The sequence below is a fragment of the Dendrobates tinctorius genome, unplaced genomic scaffold, assembly GCF_039654945.1.
Source record: "Dendrobates tinctorius isolate UK_male_01 unplaced genomic scaffold, ASM3965494v1 ptg000138l, whole genome shotgun sequence".
Lineage (NCBI taxonomy): Eukaryota > Metazoa > Chordata > Amphibia > Anura > Dendrobatidae > Dendrobates > Dendrobates tinctorius.
The window spans coordinates 15430001-15449641 of NW_027361806.1; the positions used below are offsets into that span (position 1 = coordinate 15430001).

The following is a 19641-nucleotide window of genomic DNA, read 5'->3' on the forward strand; positions in this document are numbered from 1 at the left end:
GGACTACTACCCCTAATATCCCACATCATCCGATCAGCCAGAGCCACCGGACTACTACCCCTAATATCCCACATCATCCCGTCAGCCAGAGCCACCGGACTACTACCCCTAATATCCCACATCATCCCGTCAGCCAGAGCCACCGGACTACTACCCCTAATATCCCACATCATCCCGTCAGCCAGAGCCACCGGACTACTACCCCTAAGATCCCACATCATCCCGTCAGCCAGAGCCACCGGACTACTACCCCTAATATCCCACATCATCCCGTCAGCCAGAGCCACCGGACTACTACCCCTAATATCCCACATCATCCCGTCAGCCAGAGCCACCGAACTACTACCCCTAATATCCCACATCATCCCATCAGCCAGAGCCACCGGACTACTACCCCTAATATCCCACATCATCCCGTCAGCCAGAGCCACCGGACTACTACCCCTAAGATCCCACATCATCCCGTCAGCCTGGGGTCAGAACCAGAGCACTGAGGGGAACGGTTCTAACTTCCATACCAGGGATCCCTTTAAGAAAGGCCTGGTGTCAGAACCAGAGCGCTGAGTGGATTTGCCCTGATTTCCATACCAATGATCCCTTTAATAGAAGCCTGGGGTGAGAATCAGAGCGCTGAGGGATTTACCCTAACTTCCATACCGGAGATCCCTTTAAGAGAGGCCTGGGGTCAGTACCAAAGCGCAGAGTGGATTTGCCTTCACTTCCATACCGGGGAACCCTTTAAGAGGGGCCTTGGGTCAGAACCAGAGCGCTGAGTGGATTTGCCCTGACTTGCATCACACCAATGATCCCTTTAATAGAACCCTGGGGTCAGAATCAGAGCGCTGAGGGGGATTTGCCCTAACTTCCATACAGGAGATCCCTTTAAGAGAGCCTGGGGTCAGTACCAGAGCATTTGAAGGCAATTGCCCTGACTTCCATTCCGGGGATCCCTTTAAGAGAGGCCTGGGGTTGGAACCAGAGCGCTGGATGGATTTGCCCTGACTTTCATACCAGAGATCCCTTTAAGAAGGTCCTGGGGTCAGTACCAAAGCACAGAGTGGATTTGCCCTAACTTCCATACCAATGATTCCTTTAAGAGACCCTGGGGTCAGAACCACAGAGCTGAGTGGAACGGTCCTAACTTCCATACTGGGGATCTCTTTAAGAGAGCCTGGGGTCAGTACCAAAGCACTGGATGGATTTGCTCTGACTTCCATACCAATGATCCCTTTAAGAGGGAAGATGTGACTATGAGATGGAGGATGTGAGATGGGGATATGGGCAGGGAGGGGGGGGAATCATTTCTGTCATGTGCTCTCTGCTCCTTTCTGGGGGGCAGACGATGGCTGGAGCTTATGCTCCCGGGGATGCTAGATTTCTCCCACCATGTCAGTGTCTGCTGAGGTGTTGTCAAGTGGGAAAACTTGCTCATAGCAACCAATCACAGCTCAGCTTCTTTTAACCAGCTCTGGTGAAATGAGAGATGCTTAGTGATTGGTTGCAAGGAAAACTGTTGCTCACAGCAAGCAATCACAGCTCAGCTTCTTTTGAACAGCTCTGGTGAAATGAAAGATGCTTCGTGATACACACACATACATATATGTATATATATTTTTTTTTTAGAAAAATTAATCTTTACATCTGGATATCTTAATTGTGAGAATCTTTTTCATGTTTTTACTTTTTTTTTTTCCCATTATTTTTTTTTTGTTGCCCTGAGACATGAGCCTGCAATGGCCCATACTAGACTGCAATGGCCCATACTAGCTAGATACAGCAGAACGTCTCCTCTGAAGCCCGGCCTGTAAACTCCTTTGTATTGACCGGAGATGAGCGATGAAGGAACTCTGGGAAGAGGAAGACTTTCTATTGGATGTTAACCCTGTAATGACCAGGCAGCAGGTCTTTCTATCCAGACTGAGGCACACACATGGAGGAAAGCTCCGCGCTGCGCCTCCTCCTGCACACAATGAGCTGCATCTCTCTCATTACCAGTAATGGCCTTTGTCATTCTTCTTTTCTTACAGTAATAAATTATGGACTTCCCAGATGTAACAAAAAGTTAACACTTCTTCCCGGACTAAAGCCACGATCATGTCATGATACTGAATGTTATACTAAAATAGTTTCTGATAGCTGATGATATATCTAAGCTTCTATCATGAAAGATCGTCTACACCCCCGTTAAAAGAATCCTACCAAGAAGAATTATTTCTGAACTCTTTCCACCTGTAATATCGCCCATAATCTGTACAAATCTATTGAGAAATAAGCTCTTAACCATTTTGAGATGGAAAATAAAACTAAAATTTTGTGGCTGCATAAGTGTGAACACCCTCTTGTAATTGGGGATGAGGTTGTGTTTAGAATCAGCCAGTCACATTTACTCCCATGTTACATAGTAGTCAGTGCACGTCTGTGATCATTTACAGTGATTCTGATTAACCACAGAGAAAATGTTGCTGGTTTAGGAGGATTTTCCCTGACATTTTCTTGTATTTTGCAGAACAAGCCATAAACAGCTTACAACACAGCAAAGGGGGGGGGGGGGGGTCTCATTCTTGAAAGTTGTCAGGCAGGAGAAGAATTCCCCAAAAAATTCCAAGGCATTACATCTACCATGGAGAACTGTGAAGATATCAAGTAGTGCCTTAAATTTGGCACAACAGTGATATTACCTAAAATTGGACGACCCTCAAAAATTGATGAAAAGACCAGAAACAAAATTGGTAAAAGGAGGCCTACAGTAACATTAAAGGAGCTGTAGGAATTTCCATCAAGTACTGGTTGTGTACTGCACGTGACAACAATCTCCCATATTTTTCATATGTCTGGCCTGTGGGGTAGGGTGGAAAGACAGATACTTGTACTTCCAAGCCCGGCTAGGTTTTGCAAAATCTACATCATGTCTGCCAAAAGCATGAGGCAAAATGTCTTATGGTTTGATGAGACCAAAGAGGAAGTTTTTGGTCAGAATTCCAAAAGGTGCAAAGCCAACACTGCACAGCAACAAAATATCACCATACCTACAGTGCAGCATATTGGAGGCAGCATTGTGCATTGGAGCCATCTTTTTGCTGCTAAAACTGAGGCTTTTGTCGAAGTGGAGGGAATTACGAAAAGTTCCAAATATCAGGTTATTATACTGTAGATATTTTTCTTTTGTTTTTCTACCCAAAAAGATTTCAGTATATTTTCAACTGAATTGAACATATTATACAGTGCAGAAAATAAGTATTTGACACACTGCTGATTTTGCAAGTTTTCCCACCCACAAAGAATGGAGAGGTCTGTAATTTGTATGATAGATACACGTAAACTGTGAGCCACAATATCTTTAAAAAAAAAAACAAAAACAAAACAAAAAGACCTCGCCTCATGGGGCAAGGACGATTCTGAGAAATTTCAGGATTCAGCTCAGAACTACACGGGTGGACCTTGTCAATGACCTGAAGAGAGCTGGGACCACAGTCTCAAACATCAGTAACACACTACGCCGTCATGTATTATAATCTTGCAGGGCATGCAAGGTCCCCCTGCTCACGCCAGCACATGTTTAGGCCCATTTTAAGTTCACCAATGACCATCTGGATGATCCAGAGGAGGCATGGGACAAGGTTATGTGGTCAGATGAGACCAAAATATCAACTACACTCGCTGTGTTTGGAGGAAGAAGGATGAGTACAACCTCAAGAACACCGTCCCAACCATGAAGCATGGTGGGGGAAACATACTTTGGTTTTTTTTTTGAAAAGGGCAGGATGAATGGGGTCATGTATCGCAAGATTTTGGCAAACAACCTCCTTCCTGTTATGAATGGGTCACTGAGGATAGCAGGCCCAGGCTAAGCCACAGAAAACCAGAGAGGTTGGTAACTAAGTGGATTGCAGACCCCTGATCCTATCCACACAACTAGCAGTAGCCGTGGAGCGTACCTACGATGATCCTAGATGCCTCGGCACAGCCGGAGAGCTAACTAAGCCTAAAGCAAGAAAGGGGAAATCTAATCTGCCCCGGAGCAGACCCCAAAGGAATAGATTGCCCCCAAATGTATATTGTCGGTGAGACAAGATGAAAACACAAACGCAGGCAGGAAAATAGACTGAGGAAATGATGGGGCCCACACTGACTAGACAGGACAGGAAAGGAAGGACACTGTCTGCAATCATGCAAAAAACACTGCAAAAAGTCCAACACGTCTGATGCACAAAAAACACTGAAGTCGCACGACTTCGCCCCCACTATATCAGCACTCTGGTATATTCTGAAAGCAAAGCAAAAAGAGACCAATACAACAGGGGACAAAACAAACTGGCACAAGCAGTAACATATGGGCAGTGATTCAGCACAGCCCCAGCCGGAGCTGGCTGACCCGCACAAAGCAGAGATAGACAAAACCAGGTCAAATGCAAACAGAAAAGAAAATAAGCCACTTAGCTGAACCATGCAGGGACAGAGCAGGAGACATCAGACCTCAGAAGGCACAGGAAGAAAATCACCAGCAGGGATAGAGGGAGTCAGCTATCTTAAATCCCAATCTGAAACCCCAGATCTCCAATCGTCATCCTCATTATCAGGTGGCAAGCCTCTGTCAATCAGATCAGCTCCACTACCTCCAGTAACCACCAGAGGGAGCCCAGAAAGAGAACTTGCAACCTCTCTGTCAATCTGATCAGCTCCACTACCTTCAGTAATAACCAGAGGGAGGCCAGAAAGAGAATTCACAACACCTTCCCTCAGTAACAGCATTGAAGATGGGTTATGGCTGGGTCTTCCATCAAGACAATAACCCACACACAGCCAGGGCAACTAAGGAGTGGTTCCGTAAGAAGCATTTCAAGGTCCTGCAGTGGCCTAGCCAGTCTCCAGACCTGAACCCAATAGAAAAACTTTGGAGTGAGCGAAAACTCAATGTTGCCCAGCGACAGCCCCGAAACCTGATAGATCTGAAGAAGATCCGTATAAAGGAGGGGGCCAAAATCCCTGCTGCAGTGTGTGCAAACCTGGTCAAGAACTACAGGAAACGTCTGACCTCTGTAATTGCAAAGAAAGGTTTCTGTACCAAATATTAAGTTCTGTTTTCCCTTTGTATCAAATATTTCATGCAATAAAATGCAAATTATGTGAAATGATTTTATGGATTTTTTTTTTTTTTTAAGATTCTGTCTCTCACAGTTGAAGTGCACCTACAATAAAATTACAGACATCTCCACTCTATGTAGGTGGAAAAACTTAGATAATTGGCGGTGTATCAAATGCTTACTGCATTTTCCCTCACTGTATATGAATGGAAAAAGGAAAAAGTTCTGAAATTATTGATATTGCCGTGTGCATTATCCTTGTACTCCGACATTGGTGGGTGTTTTATCTCTCTACTGTCACATGGCGCATGCATTATCCCTGTACTACAACATAATTGTGTGCCTTATCCCTCTACTGTGGTATTACTGTGTGCATTATCCCTCTACTGCGTCATTACTGTGTGCATTATCCCTCTACTATGACATTTCTGTGTGCCTTATCCTTCTATTGCAACATTACTGTGTATCTTATCCCTCTACTGCGACATTTCCATGTGCCTTATCCCTCCATTGCAACATTACTGTGTGCCTTATCCCTCTACTGTGACATTACTGTGTGCCTTATCCCTCTACTGCGTCATTACTGTGTGCCTTATCTCTCTACTGCGACATTTCCATGTGCCTTATCCCTCTATTGCAACATTACTGTGTGCCTTACACCTCTACTGCGACATTACTGTGTGCCTTATCCCTCTACTGCAACATTACTGTGTGCCTTATCGCTTTACTGCGACATTTCCATGTGCCTTATCCCTCTATTGCAACATTAGTGTGTGCCTTATCCCTCTACTGTGACATCACTCTTCCTCACACAGTTATTAGGGTGAAGACAGAGGTCTCATGTTCTTGCAGTCGGAGAGGACACACTCATGTTGCTCTTGCTTTGCAGATTCCCTTCAGGCCTCCGCCATTTCCATATTACTCTTCTGTTGTGTGAACTTTCCCACCTGAACTCATCCATCCCCGTTCCCCAGGAGACTGCACGTCGGGTACAGAACGTCTCGCCGGTCTTAACGCTTAGTTCCCTGACTATTAGATTATCCCTTTAAATAAAGCGATTGTTGTGCTGGTAGGTGCAGTCAGAGCGCGGTGCAGGACGATGGCTGCTCTCAGGCCGCGTCTGTAGTTGTAAACATATTGTTCACGTCTCGGGGCTGAGTACTCAGAGTTCTGTACAAACCACGGCAGGAAGGATGTTGCTATGGTAAATGCACAGAGCCATGATCAGAGGAAAGGTGACGGCCGGCAAATTCTGATCACTCAGGTCTACAGAGTGAAAAACACAATGAGACGAGGCTTCTCATCCTCCATCCCAATCATCAAACTGATAGAATACAACCCCTGGCAAAAATTATGGAATCATCGGCCTTGGAGGATGTTCATTCAGTTTTTAATTTTGTAGTAAAAAAGCAGATCACAGACATGACACAAAACTAAAGTCAATTCAAATGGCAACTTTCTGGCTTTAAGAAACACTAAAAGAAATAAAGAACAAAAAATGTGGTAGTCAGTAATGGTGACTTTTTTAGACCAAGCAGAGGGGAAAAATAATGGAGTCACTCAATTCTGTGGGAAAAAATTATGGAATCATGAAAAAACACAAAAACACTCCAACACATCACTAGTATTTTGTTGCACCACCTCTGGCTTTTCTAACAGCTTGCAGTCTCTGAGGCATGGACTTAATGAGTGTCACACAGCACTCTCCTTCACTCTGGCTCCAACTTTCTCGGATTGCTGTTGCCAGATCAGCTTTGCAGGTTGGAGCCTTGTCATGGACCATTTTCTTCAACTTCCAAAGATTTTCAATTGGATTGAGATCCGGACTATTTGCAGGCCATGACATAGACCTTATGTGTCTTTATCAAGGAATGTTTGCATAGTGTTTGCTCTATGGCAGGATGCATTATCGTCTTGAAAAATGATTTCATCATCCCCAAACATCCTTTCAATTGATGGGATAAGAAAAGTGTCCAAAATGTCAGCAAAAACTTGTGCATTTATTGAAAGATGTAATGACAGCCATCTCCCCAGTGCCTTTTACCTGACATGCAGCAATATATCATCAATGACTGTGGAAATTTGCATGTTCTCTTCAGGCAGTCATCTTTATAAATCTCATTGGAACGGCACCAAACAAAAGTTCCAGCATCATCACCTTGCCCAATGCAGATTCGCAATTCATCACTGAATATGACTTTCATCCAGTCATCCACAGTCCTCGATTGATTTTCCTTAGCTCATTGTAACCTTGATTTTTTCTGTTCAGGTGTTAATGATGGCTTTCATTTAGCTTTTCTGTATGTAAATCCCATTTCCTTTAGGTGGTTTCTTACAGTTCGGTCACAAACATCGACTCCAGTTTCCTTCCATTCGTTCCTCATTTGTTTTGTTGCGCATTTCCTATTTTGGAGACCTATTGCTGTAAGTTTCCGGTCTTGATGCTTTGATGTCTTCCTTGGTCTACCAGTTTGTTTGCCTTTAACAACCTTCTCATGTTGTTTGTATTTGGTCCAGATTTTAGACACAGCTGACTGTGTATAACTAACATCTTTTGCAACATTTCGTGATGATTTACCCTCTTTTAAGAGTTTGATAATCCTCTCCTTTGTTTCAATTGACATCTCTCGTGTTGGTGCCATGATTCACGTCAGTCCACTTGGTGCAACAGCTCTCCAAGGTGTGATCACTCCTTTTTAGATGCAGACTAACGAGCAGATCTAATTTTATGTAGGTGCTAGCTTTGGGAATGAAAATTTAGAGGGTGATTCCATAATTTTTTCCCACAGAATTGAGCAATTCCATAATTTTCCCCCTCTGCTTGGCCTAAAAAAAAAACAAACCATTACTGACTACCACATTTTTTGTTCTTGATTTCTTTTAGTGTTTCTTAAAGCCAGAAAGTTGCCATTTGAAATGACTTTAGTTTTGTGCCATGTCTGTTATCTGCTTTTTTTTTCTACAAAATTAAACAACTGAATGAACGTCCTCCAAGGTCGGTGATTCCATAATTTTTGCCAGGGGTTGTAAATGTCTCCCAATAACCGAGCCCAACCCACAACACTGTAGCTTTTGCAAAACTACAACTCCCAGCATGCTCTGACAGCTGTATGCATAGGCAGGGTTAGTGCTGCTTACAAATCTATAATCCTGGTACCAAATCTAGGTGTTTCCAGCTCTTGCAGAACTACAACTCCAAGCATGCTCTAAGAAGTGATGTAAAAGGCATGACACTTATCCATATGGTCTACTACCATCTTGAGCTCCAACATGAATCAGCTTTTGGAAAGCTACAACTCATAGCACAAACCTGAACGCTGTATTAAAAGGAGGTGTAGTGCGTCTTCTAATTTATCTTGCACTTGAGCTTCTTCAATTATTGCAGAACTACATCACCCAGCATGAAGTTACATTTGCACTCTAAGGGGGTGGTAGTGCCTCTTTTACTCGATTTTCCTGATCTTAAACCTGTAGGAAAATACAACTCCTATCATTTCCTGACATCAGATGTTAAAATGTACTATTATCAGTAGCAGAAATGAGGCATCTAAATACTCACATGCCAGGTTATAGGGAAATTTAAAAGAATGGATTCCTATTGCACAAAGTAATGGCATATCGCTCACACGTAGTCAGGGAATGTTCAGACTGAAATGGGTCTGACTGCTGAGGCTGTCACCAATTCTAAGATTGCATGCCTCAGCACAAAATCAGATGGGCAGCAAGAGCCAGTACCATCTCTGCCTGCAGGGAGGACATAAAGGAGCTAATAGATCATAAGTTAAGTCAGCAAGACCGAGCTGTGATAGCTGACATTACAGTTGTGTGACAGGTGCTGCATAATCATCAGTCACTGTGACAAGTTTCTGTCCCACCATAAAATGGAGAACTTCAGTAGTACAGTCCATGCAATTTCATCACATAGGAACTTCTTGTGACCAAAACTCCTTTTCTGAGAACACAAATACATATATCTCCCAGGACTGAGAAGAAGGAATCCTTGAATTTACAGATAGAAAGTAACAATTGAATAAGCTAAGAAAACAAGTGTATATACAGTATATGTTTTTTTTTTTCAGCCAACATTACCTTATTCAACACCAGTGAGAAAAAATACAAATACTAACCTGCTTCTTTTAAAAGGGTTCTCCAAGACTAACCTATTGATGACCTATCAAAGATGGTGGCCACTCCAGGGTACTTCAACTTATCTTCAAGTGAATGTGATCTAATCTGCAGCACCTGGGAGCGACCATGAAACGATGCATGAAGTCAGCTCCATATATTTCCAGCCAGTGCAGCAGATAACAGCTGATTAGAAGGGGTGCAGAGTATTGAACACTCACAAATCTGATATTGATGGCCAATTCTACGAGTTATTCTAAGAAAAAAAAAAGTATTGTTTCACACAAAAATTTTACTTTATAGTTTTATTGCAAAATACCTGAGACGCAAAGACCGCGGTCACAGCTGTGATCGGGCCCAGAGGGTGAGGGGCCAGCCAATGCCAGCAGAAACTTCAACTGGATGTGTGTCTTTACGGATGACTACTATTGGGTGCATTATAGTACACGGATGACTACGGGCTGTGCATTACATTATATGAAGGTTATGGGCTGTACATTATACTACATGGATGACTATGGGCTGCGCATTATATTATATGGAGGACTATGGGGATGCACTATACTTCTATGTAGCCCCTTGACTTCTGTGTATGCACCTGGTTTGTGTAATAGTATATTTTCTTCTATACATTAAAGAACAGTGGCAGAACTGGGGACATATATCAAGATGGAGGATAAATATATTTATTCAGGATAGGGTGTGTGGCGGGGGGCTGTCTAAATCTTGCACCGGGGTCCATCAGACTCTAGTTATGCCACTGCAAAATGCATCAAAAATACAATAAATCTGTTCAAATATTCCAGAGAGGAAGTCACGTTTTAAAAAAAAACAAAACAAAACTGCTTGTTCTCAGTATTACACAATCATTAAATTGGCATAAAGTTGAATCAATATGCTGCCAAAATTCTTGGTCTTCATAAGTAAATTTGCTGTTAGCACAGTCAGTAGCATGCAAGCATTCCTGAGCCGGCCGGACATACAGACTGTCCAGACTGCAAAATGCAGATTATATCACCCGCATTTAACATTAAATAGACTATGCATCTAAGCCCATTATGTGTGATACTCCCTGGTAAAATCAGTGGATCTACTGCAGGAAACAAATCTGTTCTAATAAGGGAATTCTTTAGAGGGATTGTTGAAAAAGTGAATTATTGTGAAAGCTTTTGAATGTTCGGCTGGAATTAGATAACAAAAATAATAAAATGGTAAGACAAACAGAACCTATTAAAAGATACAAAAAGAATTTGCGATTTTGTAGAGAGATGGATCTAAGCCCAACACGTGTGATACAGCCACAATGCCCGTCATGTGGGGCTCCGGGGGTAAAAGGTTTGGTCTGAAAAAAATTCTCCCATAGAGGCAATGCTGGTAAAAAACCTGAACCATGTGTTTTAGACACTTTATCTCCCCTGAAAACAATTAGGATCAGGCATTGAAATTCCAACTGCAGATCCTTCTTTACCTCAATACTATCGGAGGGTTGGCTGGCTTCACCAAAATAGGCAGGTTCAGCAAACTCTCATCTAATGTTTTTGTATCTTTACGCTTATTACTCCCATTGTTAAGAAGGGAGCGCCGAAATCCATGTCAAAGTAAGGACAGTTCCTTATAGTTATCCTTGCATGAAGAACAGTTCAGTCTTTAGTTTAAAAATTCACTGGATGGATTTTGAGGAAGCATTCTTTATGTTCAAAGGCAAATTAGTTATTTGGAGCACTGTGGACGTTTCAGCACAATCTAGAGAACCCTTTTTCACCGTTTTGTTGTTAGTTTGGTCCTGTCAAATCAAAGAAACAGAGGGCTGAGCTCGCCATCAAAACTGTTAGGCTGTGTGCACAAGCTGCGAATTCTGCTGCGGTTCCGCAGCGGATTTGGCTGCTGCGGACCCGCAGCAGTTTTACAGTACCATTCAAATAAATGGAAAAAAAAAAAAACCCTGTGTAGACGGTGCGGATTTTTCCGCGCGGTTTTCCTGCGGTTTTGAAACCGCAGAAAGAATTGACATGTCAATTCTTTCTGCGGAATCCGCAGCGGTTTCCTATCTCCACCATTGTGGAGATGGTGAAACCGCAGGGCAAAACCGCAGGCCAATCCGCAGATAAACCGCAGGTCTTTTGACCTGCGGATTTATCTGCAGATTTTGCAAAATCCGCGCTGATGAATCCGCAGCGGATTCCGCAGCGTGTGCACACAGCCTTAGGGTTCATACTCACTTGCGAGAGACTCGCATGAAAACCCGGCACTGCCGCCAGCACTGGGACTGGAGTGTGCGGGCTGCATAGAAATACATGTAGCCGCACGTTCCGGTCCGAGTGCCAGCAGCAGTGCCAGGTTTTCATGCGAGTCTCTCGCAAATGAGTATGAGCCCTTAGATGAAAATCCTCTGGACAATGAGGCATTGCCTAAAGTGCTGCAAGCCCCTAATTTACATGAGAATATAAATGCTTGACTTTTAAACTTGGGGTAAGGCTCCTCTTTAGTGCAAGGACACCCGACCTACTGCCACAAATGGATCACCTTTTGTACAGATTAAAATCTCATCACAATTCAGCATTTGATCATTTTTATATTTATTGCAAAAGGCAACATTCAAGGTAAAAATCCGCAGCCTAAATTGACCTGATCCGGATTTAAAATCCCCACCGCAGCTTTATTTCCTTTCCAGAGTTTTTCAGCAGCGTGTGGATGAGATCTGCTACTACTGAAATGTGCACCGGATTTAGTATCTACAAATACAGATGGAAAACTTATCCCCCACATGTGAACGTACTCACACGTTGCGCATTTTGCGTGGATTTTATGCACATAAAACGCACTTATTTTAACAGCACCAGCAAAGTGGAGGCGTGAACTTCATCTCATCCATACAATGCAGTTTTTTGGGGTTTTTTTGTGTAGAGTCAGAATGGAAATTGGCTTCTTTTTTTTTTCAAATCCACAGACTTTAATGCACTTTTTTGGTGCAGATTTCATCTATTCATTTTGATAAGGACCCATCTGGGTTTTGTTGTAAATTTTCAAGCATTTCCAGAACAATAAAATGCAGACAGAAACGCATGAGTAGATGCGGAAGATGTCTGTGGATTTAAGTCTAAATATTTACTCGCAAAATGCACAACATAGCACTACAATGCCAATCATGTAACTACAGTTTATACTTGTACCGACTTCCCAACATTTCAATTCTCATTTGGGTCATCCCTAGTTCACAGTATTATTATATTATTACGATAATCCCAGGAGGAGACATTTGCATTTTTGTAAAAGAATCCCACAAAAACACACAACATCTGCAAGGCAGGTTGTGCATTTGTGCATATTTAGACGTGTTAGTAGGGCGATCTTCCAAAAGATAGATGTACGACCAATCATCCACTGTTCTGCTCGTGGGCACTTTAATGATGGGAGGGGAAGTGAAGTAAACTCCCCAGCCAGTGACCACATCCCCAGCCGTGTTGATCTACACAGCGCCAGTCACTTTTGTCCCCAATCCGGACCTAAAAGATTATTAATGCCAAAGTTTAGTCCTTAAAATAAAAATGCTTTCTGGCCTGAAGTCACGACTCCATATGTAACCAGTCTATAAATACTCAGCTGCACACGGCGCGGCGAATATCAGCTGTACACGAGAATAAAATACACAACTTTACTTTCAACATTTTGTACGAAAAACCATGCACATTTTATAAACCGGTTGCAATTTTGTGGGTGTTTTTAGCCATTTCCTTGCTTCGTTGAAAAGAACTTATAGTGTCTGAGACATGAGAGGTTTGTTCGCGTCATATGTTACATCGTGGCACGTGAACCCTTAGGCTGTGTGCACACGCTGCGGATTTTGCTGCGGGTCCGCAGCGGATTTGGCCGCTGCGGACCCGCAGCAGTTTTTGCTGCGGTGTACAGTACCATTATTCCCTATGGGAATCAAAAAACGCAGTGCAGACGGTGCGGAATTTTCAGCGCGGATTATCTGCGGATGTCAATTCTTTCTGCGGATTCTGCTGCGGTTTGCCATCTCCTCCATTGAGGAGATGAAAAACCGCAGGGCAAAACCGCAGAGCAATCCGCAGGTAAAACCGCAGGTCTTTTGACCTGCGGTTTCACCTGCGGATTTTACAAAATCTGCGCGGATGAATTCGCACCCCAATCCGCAGCGTGTGCACACACCCTTAAGACACCAGCAAAAAGGGGGATTTTGTTTATTTAAATCCGGTCTCATTGGAACAACATAAAAATGTTATTTCATTGCCGCCGAAGGTCCCGGCCCTGGATTATCACTATATTATCGGATTGTTACATCTCCAGCTCCTGGTCGTGGGCACAGAGACGTCTTCTTGTGCGTTACGCTTAGGATGGGAAGTTGGGGGGGATTTCCTGCTCATAGAAGCGTCTGCCATCTCATGTACAGACGATGTTAGGTCACAATTAGTTTCAGGAAACGGCTGGGCTGCTGCTTGGAATACAACGAACAGCGGCGCCCGTCCCACACCCTGCGCTTAAGGTGGACCAAGTGCTTACCGCCATATCATTCACACAGCAGCGAGATACATCACTGATGTACATATGTAGCAATGTGAACCCATGGGTTTATTTTATTTTTTTTTCTAGATTTTATCTGGATTTCAGTTTGCAGATTCACAATACAATGAGGACCCCTGACGAAGGGTTACAAACCTGTGTAAATTTGGCCAAAAGATCAGTGTAGGTTCCAGCATATGTTATATACGTGGAGTCAGGGTTTGTTTGTTTTTCACAATTTTCTATATGGCAGTTTTTTTTTCCCTAAATCAATGGAGACTCCGAGACTATTAGACTATTACGACACACTAGTAATATTATAGTTATGTGAGAATACAAAAAAAAAAAAAAAAAAAGGAATTTTTATTTTGCACTGGTGTAACCCCTTCACCACCTTGCAATTCTCCGTTTTGGCTCCCCTTAACTTTATTTTGGTATCAATAAGTTGTACTTTTGAATGACACCATTGATTTTACCATATAGTGTACTGGAAAATGTAAAAAAAAACATTATAAGTGCAGTCAAATTGCAAAAAAGTACAATATCACAATTTTTTTATTTTTTATTTACCATGCTCACTAAAGGCTAAAACTGACCTGCCACTATGATACTCCAGGTCATTACGAGTACGCAGATATCAAACCTGTTTTTTTTTTATTTAAATTGTGAAAAAAAATCTGAAATTTGTAAGAAAACAAAAAAAATATATATATATATATATATATATATATATTATGGCGCCATTTTCCAAGACTCGTAGTGTCTCCATTTTTTGGGATCTGGGGTTGGGTGATGGCTAATTTTTTGAACACTGAGCTGACATCTTTAATACCATTTTGGGGTAGATAGGTTTTGATTGCCTGTTATTGCAATGTTGCAGCTGCCAAAAAGAAAAATATTTTTTTCTTATTACACTGTTAACCGATCTAATTAATTTTATATTTTGATAGATTGGGCATTTCTGAATCCAGCGATACCAAGTATCTGTATTTTTTTAATGGTTTTATTTTGAATGGGGCAAAAGGGGGGGGGGGCATGATTTCAACTTTTAGATTTTAGTTTTATTTATTCACCTGCTGCAAAGAGCAGGGCTTCAGCCCTGCTATGTGTAGCATAAGTCATGATCTCCTATGACGATAGGTTTACAATTACAGACCTCTAGCTGTCATGTCAACCCATCAGTGCCCCATGATCATGTGCCAGGGGTGACGATAGGTGGGTCTTGTGATGCGCTTCCTCCCAGATTGTGTTAAATGACGCTGTCAGAGATTGACAACGGCATTTATTGACTGCAAGTGGATCTTCAATCCACCCACGGCTGTTAAAGAGGCAGATGACAACTGATCAAATCAGCTGTCATGTGCAAGGAAAGATGCTGGCTCAGCGCCGGAGCAAGCATCAGAGGCAGGGACACGTACACGTCCAAGGTAGTAAAGGGGTTAAAGTGTACCTGTCATTTCAGGTGACTTTCAGAATTAGCTGTCATGTGTGCACATGAGGAAAAACACGGTTTCTGGCCATTATATGGCTTCTATCCTGCATTTTCACTAGTTTTCTCCTATGCAGACTTTAGCTCAGTTTTCTCTGAGCTGGTGGGTGCAGACTAACTCCTATGTCGTCTCTCATACACAGCACACACAGAGGAGGGTTTCCTGCTCTCCTGTATGTAGCAGCAGCATGAAGGGAATTATATAGTAATACTGAGCAGTGTAGCTGTGAACCCAGGTTTGCGGTGGGATATAACAGTTGCTTGAAGATGCAGCCTAATCTCCCTGTCTCTCACTTACTTCTCACTCTTCAGAGTATAATAGGGGGTATAACCCGATACCTCAGTGACCTTACAGTCAGTATTGCTTTCACCATGGAGGATTTTAGCTGTATTTCAGAGTAATTATTGAGTTCAGGAGACAGAGGAATGGAAGAAATGGCTTACAAGAGGAAAAAGGCAGTCTTCTCTGTTAAGATACACTACAAAGTTTCTTATATTCACGTGGACTATTGATTTATGCAAAATTTGGGGAAACAGCAGCAACCATTTAAATGCATAGGAATTATTATTAATAAAACCATTTAGCTAGAACATATTGTACAATACCGCAGAATCCCATAGTAATGAATGGGATGTGTTGCAGAATTAATGCTATCCCCTCTGAATTGTAATAAGTTGGAGCTATAGAAGTAAAAATTATTTGCTATCATGGATTTGTTCCAAATATTAGGAATTTTCTAAATTTCTGGGTAAGCATAAATGATTTAGGCGGTGTAATTTAGTTGATGACTATTACCTTTACTCGGCAACATAATGATTGCGGTCATATTGAGAGCAGTAACTTATTGCAACTTTGACACACACTGTGGGGAGAATAAGTTTTTGATACTCTGCTGATTTTGCAAGTTTCCCCACCTACAAAGATTGGAGAGGTCTGTAATTTATTCGTAGGTACAATTCACCTGTGAGAGACAGAATCTAAAAATAAAAAAACAGAAAATCACATTGTATGTTTTTTGCATAATTAATTTCCATTTTATTACTTGAAATAAGTATTTGATACAATAGAAAAACAGAACTTAATATTTGGTAGAGAAACATTTGTTTGCAATTACAGAGGTCAGATGTTTCCTGTAGTTTTTGACCAGGTTTGCACACACTGCAGCAGGGATTTTGGCCCTCTAAAGATTCTCTGTTGGGTTCAGGTCTAGAGACTGGCTAGACCACTCCAGGACCTTGGATTGCTTCTTGTGGAGCCACTGATTCATTACCCTGGCTGTGTGTGTGTGGGTCATTATCATGCTGGAAGACCCAGCCAGGACCCATCTTCAAGGCTCTTACTGAGGGAAGGAGGTTGTTTGCCAAAATCTCACGATACATAACCCCGTCCATCCTCCCTTCAATATGATGCAGCCATCCTGTCCCCTTTGCAGAAAAGCACCCCCAAAGTATGATGTTTCACCCACCATGCTTCACAGTTGGGACGGTGTTCTTGGGGTTGTACTCATCTGTCTTCTTCCTCCAAACATAGCGATTGGAGTTGACACCAAAAAGTTCTATTTTGGCTCATGTACTACATGACCTTCTCCCATGCCTCCTCTGATTCATCCACATGGTCATAGACGTACTTCAAACAGGCCTGGGCATGTGCTGGGGTGAGCAGGGGAACCTTGTGCGCCCTGCAGGATTTTAATGCATGATGGTGTAGTGTGTTACTAACGGTAATGTGTGAGGCTGTGGTCCTAGATCTCTTCAGGTCATTGACCAGGTCTTACCGTGTAGCTCTGGTCTGATTCCTGAACTTTCTCAGAATTATCCTTACCCCACGAGGCCAGAGCCTGCATGGAGCTCCAGACCAAGGAATATTGAAAGTCATCTTCTGTTTCCTCCATTTTCTAATAATTGTGCCACTAGTTGTTGATTTCTCACCAAGCTGCTTGCCTTTTTGTCCTGTAGCCCATCCCAGCCTTGTACAGGTCTACAAGTTTGTCCCTGATGTCCTTAGATAGCTCTTGGGTCTTGGCCATGGTGGAGAGGTTGGAGTGTGATTGAGTGTATGGACAGGTGTCTTTTATACAGGTAACGTGATCAAACAGGGACAATTAATACAGGTTATGAGTGCAGAGTAGGAAGCTTCTTAAAGAAAAACTAACAGGTTTGTGAGAGTCAGGATTCTTGCTGGTTAGTAGGTGATCAAATTTCATGCAATAAAATGCAATTTAATTATTTAAAAATCATACAATGATTGTTTTGTTCTTTTTTTAAGATTCTGCCTCTCTGTTGAAATATACCTACGATAAAAATTATAGACCTCTCCATTCTTTGTAGGTGGGAAAACTTGCAAAATCAGCAGTGTATCAAATACTTATTTTCCCCACTGTCATCACAATGTTTCCAATGCATTAGGCTCTGGCTAGAGGGCGACTTTAGCCATGACACAGGTCAATCTGAGAACTTTGCTGTGATGTATCAGCTGGAAAGTAGATGGCGTCTGACCAGGGCTGGACTGGCCATCTGGCAAAAGCCAGAAGGGCCTGTCTGATGGTGGGCCACCTTGTCTGCTATGTTGTTAACAGAATCAGTGTTCTCAAGACACCCATACTGTTAAGAGTTGTAACCAAGGTATCATTAGAAATATTGGTCTTGTAGTAAATCTTCCTTTCCTCCATCCAGGGTAATATTAGAAATATATCCCCATCTGGTGCTTGAGGACGGGGACAACATGGGCCTGTGTGATTTCAAATGTCAGGGTTGAATTTTCGCCTCAGTCCGTACCTGAGTCTGACACCCCCCTACAGTACAGTAAACAAGATTTTTCTGATGCTGGTTGCGAGTCACACGGCGCTTGTCTTAAATTTCACTGCAAGTGACATGCGATGAGTTGGATTCGTTTTTGTGTTGTTTTTTTTTTTGTTTTTTTTGAAACAGCTAAACAGATCTAAAATAGTTGCACAACAGCAAGTCAAAAGTTGGAGCAATGTTTTTAGTTGTCTGAGAATTACAGTGATGCAACACATTGCAGTGTAGCATCGGTCTTATTAAAAGAAGTTTACACTATTTTTGCAAGAGTTTTAAGAGGCACTTAGGTTTCTCTACCATTTTAAAGAAATAAAGCAAAATATATGAAGAAAAAAAAAAATGGAGAATTCTGTATTCTGAAAAAAAACAAAAAACAAACACACAACAAAAAACCATGCTGCAATGTAGGCTATTCAATAATTTGTCAATTTCATTATCATAAATTCCTTGGCCAAATGGATCAGTGAATTACACTATGCATAAAAAGTCACAATTTGCATAAAAAGTCACAATTTGCACAAAACACCTAAATTAACATACAACATTTCATGCATTGGTTTCCATCCACCTCTTATCTAACATTGTGAAACGCTTAAAAAGCTGCACTGGCGTGATCGGAGCGAAAATAATAATTAAATTGGAATATTTGATAAGTATGGAGTGACGTAGTTTAGAGGGTACAGTAAAAACTTGGTGCAAATCAAGTCATAATTTAATAAACATGCGCCCCCATGAGTAAATCCAACCCAAATATGGCTGGCAATGGTATATCTTAAGGGGAGTTGTCTCGGCAGGAGCCTAGCTTCTGCAGCACACCTAGAAAGCCAGGAGAGCGGTGTGCTCCTGAAGATTGACACTTCAAAGCAGCAGCATTACTGTGCCGCCGGCACGAATTGTGCTCCCTTCAATGCTGCAAGCGCGGGCAGGCGGCATCTGCAGCATCAGGTCACAGTTTCAGCGCACCATCACAAGCTTGTAAGCGCTGCACTCCATGCCTAGGAGACTGCCTAGAATACTGGACACCTCTGCAGTCTAGCAGAGGTGGCCAATAAACTGTAAACTATAGATTTAAAAATCCCGCCGATCTTGAATAGTTTTTATAAATAACGCAGTTGCATTTTTTTTTTTTTTTTTACAAGCACTTTGCAATTTTAACCATTTAATTACAGTAGATGAGACAGACCCTTTAAACCTGCCTTAGTAAATGAAGATCATCATCTTCAGTGCTGCCAATATATACACATATCGTTAGGTGTAACCGATATCTGCGGCTCCCGTTATAACGCCGCTATATTATTATATGCTGCAGTGAGTGGACCGTTTCTTGGATTACAGCAGCAGGGTTCTAGGACCCGACATCCAGGACAGCTCAATCGGGGCGGTGCACGGCTTCAGAGAAAATCTGCAGGAAGACGTAATTGCCAGAAAAGTATATGTGGGCAGGGAAATATGTTATTTACCGAAAGTGGAATCCTCAAGGCTCCTTCACTGCCTAAAAGCCTGGAAATCCCATAACTTATTGATTGAGACGGGATTAATAGCTCAGGGTGTAAGAGCAACAGCTTGTCGTAAAGACGATGGCGCTAATCGTATTAAAAAGGAGGGTAAAATTCATGGAAACTGGAT

The 19641-nt window shown here is 42.3% G+C and overlaps 1 protein-coding gene across 5 annotated transcripts in view; it reads right to left on the reverse strand.

Annotated features, from left to right (window-relative positions):
• Positions 1 to 19641, reverse strand: part of JAK1 (Janus kinase 1) — a 127606-nt gene that overhangs the window by 88766 nt on the left and 19199 nt on the right. The window contains exon 1 of one of the 5 annotated variants that reach the window (XM_073544687.1): positions 9209 to 9307. The exons of 3 other annotated variants lie outside the window; for them this stretch is intronic. The gene's annotated coding sequence lies outside the window, so the exon portion shown is untranslated. Of the gene's footprint in view, positions 1 to 8391; positions 8413 to 9208; positions 9308 to 19641 lie in introns of those variants that run through there. One more of the 5 variants, XM_073544688.1, reaches the window with a different exon arrangement.